Here is a 9,136-nt window from a genome sequence, read left to right on the forward strand (position 1 = left end):
GAATGGACCCAAGAAGCAGTAGTGATGTAGAATTTAGACAGACAGAAAGACAGTCTGAATTAATAAATACACAGGATCTACTGAAGAATTTACTAAAATTCCATGACTCTTAAGAAAAATCAGAATGCAGTAGTTTATTGGGAGTTCCCAATTATGGACTTCCAAACAACTTTACAAAAGAAGCACTTAGAGAGGGAGACATCTCCATTTATACTAAGGAGCATTTGATGATCTATACTGTACTCCCAGATACTCATAAATCTCAGATGTACTTAAAGAGTGATGAATCCTTTTACAAGGGAATCGTGCTGCCAAGGGAATACTGTGGATAATTTTCCTTCCTCCCAGAAAATACTAGTTATGCGAAAACCCATTCAGCAAAGAGATTAGACCTACTTAGTTGTATTTAGTTATTATCTACTTGTATCTGTTTGTTTGGTTTTTACCCAGAGGGTGAATGGACCTTAAGTCGGCTGCAAGAATTCTATTCCACTCTGCATTCATTGCTTCCCCGACCTCTACCATAATTGTCTGATCCTATTTCTTTTCCAATAGATTAGCAATTCTGTACAAGTGTTCAGTGTATAATCTTCCACAACTTTCTTTAAACCTATCCATGGTTATTTGTATATGTTGGCTTCAAAACAGGTTTATATGTGCACATTCATAAACATATATATGAATTAGAATCATATATATGCATAATTCATTTATACATACAATTTCACCTCTATGTTTTTACAGTGTTAATGATGAAGGATGTAAGAGTATATTTTCAACTTAAATGTTTGTCTGTCACAATATCAAAAACACTGTAAAAGACAGAAGCTTCTGGGTTAGGGACAGAAAGAGTTACTACTAACAACAGTAGAACGATCTAGAGTATGAGAATTTGTGTCAGTTCTCTGACCTCAGATTCCTAAGAAGATAGAGAAGTAGTTCCTGTCCATGCTAACTATTGAGCTTCCTACAGTTCCAGGAATCCTTTGTGTCTTATTTCTGTGCTGACAGGAGATAACTGACTTATTGGCGAGTAAATAAGAATAGTCTGTGCTCCAGAAGGAGATGCCATCTTCATCCAGTGGTGCTCATTATACAAATATACCATGAAGTGTTAGAAAGTCAGTGACTGGATAGGATTTGCTCTTACTTCCTTCTGCTTTTTAAAGCGTGTGTCTTTGAGCCAATCATGGTCCCAAGTGACCCACCACAGTAATGCATAATAGAAACAGAATATAAAACAGTCCAGAAATTTGTATTAGCAACCACGGAGGTTCTGGTGAGTTTTCTACATTGGTTGGAATCTTCTTTTTAAAATAAATGAAGTTTCTGCTCTCCTTGCTTGCATCCGAAGAATGAGGAACTGCAGCCTCTTAGTCATTTTCAATGTTGTGGACTCATTCCATTTTCTTCTGCAAAGTCACGTAGCTTGGTTTTTGTTGATCTTCCTGCTGCTACTGCTGCTGCTGCTGCTGCTGCTGCTCCTGCTTTTGTCCTGTTTTGATTTAATGTACTATTTGCCATTTGGTTTTGTTTGAAATTGTTTGAGACAAGGTCTTAGTAGCTGGGAGCTCACTACATAACCCAAGCTGGTTTCGTATTACAGCCACCTTCCTTGTAAACAACTTTTCTCATTTTCTCTTTTCTTTTTCCCCCCAACACCAACATTTTCTTTCTATATATGTTTTTCCACATTGCTATGTGTTTGGGATAGAATAATTAGCTTAAAACAATAGACTGACAATATGCAAAGTTATCATAATAAAAGCACAGCTAAACAAATCACGGAAATACACAGAGTTATGGCTCAGCCATGGGCTTCAGAAGACAGCTAAATTTAGAATTCATTCTGAGATCTTCATTTCTATTTAGAGAGTAGATTTATCGATTTTATGACACTATTGGTTATATACCCAAACTCAGAACTTGCTTTCATGCCCCAATAATTCAGTGAATTTAAAGCACATATTCTTGCCATATATGAAATATTATTGTCTGATATATAGGTCGTAATTACCCAGATTCCAAATTTTCCTAGAGCAGGGGACAAGAGAGGTTTCAGGGAAGGGGGGCTGGACATGTTAGAGGTAGGAGGAATGGGCAGCCAGTAAGCTTAGTTTAAAGTACACCCGCTGCTTCAGTACTAAAAGTAAAATGTTATTTTTATTTGAGACCGTCATAGATATCTAAGGATCCAGTAATTTTAGAAAAGTAAGAAACAACACAATACAGCTAGAGTAAAATAATCATTTTTTACATATCGACTACATTATAAGCATTTAAGGAAATTATGTGTCTTTTAAAAAGTACAGTGACTCAAAAATATGACATATAGACTTTAATATTCTACTGTTATTTATAAATGATGCAAAGCATAAATTTTAAAAAGGTTTCAAAGTTTGAATGGATTGCTAAGCACAATTAGTGAAGGACAATGTAATCAGACCTTGAAGGACTTTCTTTTGTATTACTGTGTGCTTTTCTCTCAGATTGTCACTTATTTGTTATATATATATATATATATATATATATATATATATATATATATATATGATCAACACTGTAAGTTAGGGCTGAATTAGAAAAATAGCAAAAATACATCCTTCAACTAATCTTTACCCAGGGAAAAAAAGCAAGCATCTCTTCTCAGCCCGTTTCTGGCAGTGTATGTACACTGTGAACACACAACAGCCTCCTTTGGGAAACTGAGATCAGTAGACAGGTTTAATCCAACCCGAGATTCTTGACAAAAATTAACAGAGATGTAATATTTAATAAGATCTACAGGTCACACTGCTTTTTAAATAAAACTCACATTAACGGCTGAAATCATTGAAATCAATTGTGTTCTAATAAATAACCCATTTTTCAAGAAGCTTGTATGTTTACGATCCCACTTTGGATTTCTCAGAGCAGCAGTCCTAGAAACATTTCTCAAAATTTATTTACTTTCAAATTATCTAGCTGTTGCTGGTGTGTATTAGGTGGATCTCATGTACAATGACTACTTTCATCTTTCTTTTTTTTTTTTCCGGAGCTGGGGACCGAACCCAGGGCCTTGTGGTTGCTAGGCAAGCGCTCTACCACTGAGCTAAATCCCCAACCCCCCAATGACTACTTTCAACAAGTGTACTGTATATTTTGATTTTTTTTTGTCCTCTTCCACAAAACAATTTTGAGAATGGACAACATTTTCTTTTTTTTTTTTTTCCGGAGCTGGGGACCGAACCCAGGGCCTTGTGCTTGCTAGGCAAGCGCTCTACCACTGAGCTAAATCCCCAACCCGAGAATGGACAACATTTTCAACTGTGTTTTTAAAACTTTATTAGCAAAAATCTTGCAAGTAAAATAAACATTGCACGGAAAATTAACTGGACCCACAGTACAGGTCTTTCAGTGAACTTCTATTCAATTAGAATAGCGTTCTGAAGCAGGGGGGTGGGGCTTCACCCTGCTTGCTTCATTTACACTATCAAATATTTTTGTATATACTTACCCATCACCAAAAATGAAAACTTTATAACAGTTACAACTAGAAAAATGTTTATATCCTTTTTCACGACTTGTGTTTGTTACCCACTCTTCATCTTTATATATCCCATAATATTTAGCCATTCTGTTATATTTTCTATATGTGCTACATGGTACCCAGTGTGCCTTTGTTCATATATTATTCGTCAGATTGTGCATGTGAGAGAGAATGTGCACTATTTCTTTTCTGAGATTATGTGACCTCAACATTATACATTCTAAGTCTGCTTTTTTCTTGAAAAATCCTGCTAATTTTTATAAATATTAAAATAATATTGTTTGAAGAATTGCTCACAATCCTTATGTCTTGGTGCCCAGGAGCTGGAATAATACAGATATTTTACATAACGAGAAAGCAATGATCTAAGGAAGGTTGTTTGGGTTCAGAAAAACATGAAAATAAACTCCAATCAGCACATGCTAAATATTAACAGAGCAGCCCTTTCCGTGAGTATTTTCAGGATAGACCAATTTAAACACAACTACCAGGTACAAACTGTAGCATATATCTAGGAAAGCATAAAAGCACGGATGAATGTCAGTGATGATTCAGGGTACACTGACCAGCTTGAATTCAATAGCTATGATCCAAGAATAAATACATCTTATAAACTGAAGTGGAGGCATGAAGTCACATCCAAGAACCATCCAGGGAACAAACTGCACCTGAGGTAAAGGGTCCTCTGTCTTATCCTGGGGCCTCTTTCACAGTTCTCCCAAGGTATTGTTACCAGGGGTCAGTCTTTTGACAGTGTTCGAGCTCCCTCCCCCAACCACTAATGTCATCATTAGGATCTTTAACATACATAGAAGGTGAACTCAAAAATTTAATGTTAAGGTAAAAGACTTTCATGCAAAGATGTTCATTAGAGAATTATATTGCAGAAGAAAGAGAGAAAGTGCACATGTAGACATATTAGCATGTGATGGTAAATACGAAATAAATCCACAAAAGTCAAACCAACAACAAAGACAAAAAAAAGGTGTCATCATTGAAAAAGAAGCCCTAGGTGAAGGAATGGCTCAACAGTCAAAAGTATAAATTGCTCTTTTAGAGAACTGGGGTTCAGTTCTCAGTGTCCAAGACAGAGAGCTCACAGTCATCTAGAACCCGTCTATAACTTCAGCTCCAGGGGATCCAACACTCTGTTCTTGCCTCTGAGGATGCCTGCATTCACATGCACACATACATGCACACACGCACATGGGCACACATATGCACATGCACACACACACACATGGGCAAACATATCTACACACACACACACACACACACACACACACACACACACACACACACACACACACACATCCCTAAACAGATAAAATTAATATTTTTAGTAAGCAGAATGAATGGAGTTAGGAGTACTGTAGTGAAATGGATTGTGATTATTATTTCTTGGAATGGTCAAGGAAGGCATTTCTGGTGAGGTAAACCTGAAAGAAGTGAGGGAAAGATGCTAACTAAGAGGAGAACGGTCCTCCCAGAGGGTAGGCCAAAGCAAAGACCTTGAAAGAGACAAATGCTTAAGATGGTTAAACAGCAATTCACGCCCCTAAATGGCCTCAGCTAAGTAAACTAGAACAAAAATCCTTTGGGATGGTTAGAATTTTCCGTAGTTTCCCTATTAGAAATGTAAAACACACTTTGGAAAAGCCAGTTAATGGCACATGCCGAAACAGGAAGAACGAAGTCTTAAGAAATCTTATGCTTTGATCATAAACAACATATCCTAAACAAAACCCTCCAAGAAAGATCACACTGTTTACAACATGACAAAACTATCTGGTTCCATACAGGAGTGAGTTTCAGAGGTGCTTATGTTCTAAATCTGTTGTAAACTGGAATTTTTGCTGGGATGTAGGAGGAAATGCAGATTCCTATGTTTATTTATGGAGAAGGAATGAGACTCTTATCAGCCTTCGGAGATGATGAGAAGATGAGGGTAAACAGCTCAGTGGTTAAGACGGTCTTACCCAGGACTCATGCTTAGTTGCCAGCAATCACATGATGAGCTCAAACTGGAATGGAATGAACAGTCTAGAATGTGGTGAACAACTATGTATCAGTGTTGGTCATTTGATTTTGACAAATACATCACAGAGGAAGTTAACTGTGAGTACTCTTACATAAGATGCACGCAGAAAGGATTAGCATTATGTTTCATTCTTGTAAAAAACTGTGGTGTGTTGGAGCCCTAAAAAACCCCTTTTGGGATCCCCAATAATTTTCCAGCATAAAGAAAATTTGAATTTAAGTAATTAAGACTTATTACTCCAAAGATCACATCTACACAGAGCTGTGTTTTCTATTATAAATTGTTACTGACATTTTAGGTCGAAAAACAATGGAAGAAATTATATAAAAAGTGATTTACATTCAGGAAAGTTTTAATGGCTGAATGCAAAACACATGAACCCCTCTGGATGATGGAGAAAGTGGCTACCTGGAAAAATGTTACAACAAAAACGTGAGGAGCCAAATGTGTCATTCATGTAAAAAGTAATTGTTCCTTATTTAAAAACACTGTTAATATCTGTTTTTGTTCTCCTCTCTCTCCCTCCTTCCCTATCTCTGTCTCACCTCTCCCTCTCCTTACCCCTCACCCTGTGTCTCTCAAATGCTCTCAGACTTTGTCTCCTTCTTTCAAAGGCACATTAACGCTCAGGTGTGCTTTCTCTAACTGCTGAGTGCTTCGCTCAGTTTTCCTTGTTTCCGTATTTTGTGATACGAAGAGCTCACAGACCAAATGTTTGTAGCTTTAAATCGGTAAGTTCAAATTAGCGACAGATGGCTTTGATGTGTCCTCCAAGCCTTTACTGCTTTTTCACATTTGAAGTAGATTTTATATAACATTTAGAAACACACAGTAATGGTTGCTAGTATATTTATTAGTGTCTATAGTTATTAACACTTTCAGTTTTTTAAAATAAGAATTATTTGATAAATGAAAAATGAAAGGCGTTGATTTAAATAGATTTGTGTAATTCGTATTGATTTAAGTTATTCTTACCATCCTAGTCCTCTATTATTAAGACAAATCAGGAATTATTAATTTCTGATTGCACACAATTTGAAGGACTGGCCTGATAATTAGGATCGCAGAAGAATTTGAGTCCAATTTTCTAATTATGTTCATTTTTATTTCAGTGTAAGATACTAAATGAGAAGGTAATATTTAATTTTAAAATTCTATCAAAGGACAGAATTTACACCTAGGCATTTAAGCATGTCCGTAATTTCTGATGTTCAAAATTTTTAATATATGAGTTTTCAAGGAAAAATAAGGCATTGTGTGACAACTTTTATTGCAGAAAACTCTAGAATAATATCTTTGTTCTACAAATAATCACGCTCACCTGAGAAACAAAGTGGCAGATCAAAAATGCTGTCCATTGGTGGTTTACATTAATTTTTTGTCAGTTTTCCTTAATATGTAATAATGAACCACCCTCATCCAAATTTCAGGGAATTCACGTTCCCTCTGACTTTTAGGTGTTTAAGAAGCTGAGCTTCAAGAGACCTTGGGTGAATTTTTTTGTTTGTGAATTGTTCTTTGCCTTCTCAAAAAAACCCACCATACTGAGAAATTGAATGACAAGTTTACTCGCAGTGTCCTTAATTTGGTATTTTTCTCTCACCAAAGGAGTTCAGCTAAGAAGAGAGAGAGAGAGAGAGAGAGAGAGAGAGAGAGAGAGAGAGAGAGAGAGAGAGAGAGAGAGAGAGAGAGAGATCCTGCTAGTCATTTTGCTTTCCTGTACTTGTTTCAGACATGTTCTTCACAGTACAGCACATGCCCTAATAGAACTCTAAGAGGGTCACATTTCCAATACTAACCCTTGCTTTGCTTAAATACTAAGCAAAAAGGTAATGTCTCCATATTTCCTTCCATTCCTACTGGACAGCTGGCTGCTCGGTTTTTATTGGAGCCGTCTGTACGTATGTGTGAGCAGAAATGCCTTCCTTCCCATCAGAATGTCTCTTCTTCATGCTGAAATCTGGCCCCAATTTCATAGCTTTTCTTCCCATTGTTCTTCCATCCCTAGCCTTCTCTTTGATTGCTCTCTCTTGGCTTTCCCAGTGTTCATCCGAGAAGGACACCTCAAAATAGATTGCTTTTTTAGGTCACGAGTCAAACTTCCTGTAAGTCAAGTTTGCTCTTCGGCTTTCTTACTAAGCCCATTGAGCAGATGCTGTGTGCTGCGGAGCAAGTTTGAGGACACTGCAGACGAGAATTATTCAGTAGCTCTTCAACACTTCATGGCTATTTTCCTAAAACTGAAAAACACTGGGAGAGTTAAAGGGAAGTTGTTTCCTTTTTACTTCCTGACTGGTTTGATCAATCGGTCTACCTGGGTGGAGGTGTTAAAGAGGTCTCATTCTTGTGTTTATGTCTTCCAAATAAAATAAAACTTTTGCGTGTGACTTCCTGCAACTCTACTCCTACATACGTTTTTATTTTCATCAAAAGCTTTCTTGGAGTGAGTGGAGGCCACCTACGGAGCTAGTTTATGTCTTTAAATGCTTGTTTATCACTCAGAGAGATAGTCTATCACACACGAGTCATTTTGCTCCAAGGACATATTATTTTCTTGATTGGGCTTATACATCAAAGGAAAGAATTAAAGCGATCTGATGAATCCCCCACCCCCACCCCCAACACACAGGTGGCTGAGCGTCTGTCCGATCCCTTTCTTGGTTCTTTTTGTCGCCTTTCTTAGCTTTCTTGTTTTGAAACATGATAATAGTAGTATTTGAGTTTTCTGGGGATTTTTGTTCTATATTGCATGCTGTGAAAGGATTTTTCTAGGTTCTGCTTCTGGGCTCCCTCTGATCTTGTGATGTTAACCACGCTGCTGCCTTCCCTCGGCATCGCTCTCATCATTTTCTTCTCCACTTGTTCGGCTTCTGTCCTGTGTATGTGGGAGGGGGTGGATAGAAGATGTGAGAGGAAATTTAGTAGAATGGCAGAGTGGGGGAAGTCAGGGAATCACACCGCTGAAAAAAAAAAGGCCTCTACAACTTCTAAAGAAAAAAGGACTGTCTGCCCGGGTCTTTGCATTTTTTTTCAACATAACTACAAAAGTTAACTTTTTCCAATGAAGCCTTTAAAAAGAGAAATATTGCCCCTTATGTTTGAATTTTGAGACCCACTATTTCCTAGAATTGTGCCCTAAATTTGAGGAAATTCATGGTTTTGTTTTCTAAACAGTGAGAAATGATTGATGAAACTTAAATCCCACATTTTCAAGTCAGACGAGTGTCATTTTGACCTTGACGAACTGTGTGAATTGTAATGAAAATAAACATTGCAATAAAGCATGACATCATATCTTGATTCATTTTACATTGTGTGTATATACGGAAATACTAGAACTTCTTTCTGATAGCTTTAAAACCTTGGGAAACGTGCTGACTTTTGCTTTCTGCCTTGCTCCAGGGTCATATTTGGAAATTCCTCTTAATATTAGAACCAGATTTAGTCAACAACAACAAAGAAAACGAATGTTGAATTTTTTTTGCACTTGATATCACTTTTGTCCTGAAGCCAGTCATTTTAGTAAGAAATATAAATTCTGATGAACATCAAGAAAAGTAAAATAT

The sequence above is a fragment of the Rattus norvegicus genome, chromosome 4, assembly GCF_021556685.1.
Source record: "Rattus norvegicus strain SHRSP/BbbUtx chromosome 4, alternate assembly SHRSP_T2T, whole genome shotgun sequence".
Lineage (NCBI taxonomy): Eukaryota > Metazoa > Chordata > Mammalia > Rodentia > Muridae > Rattus > Rattus norvegicus.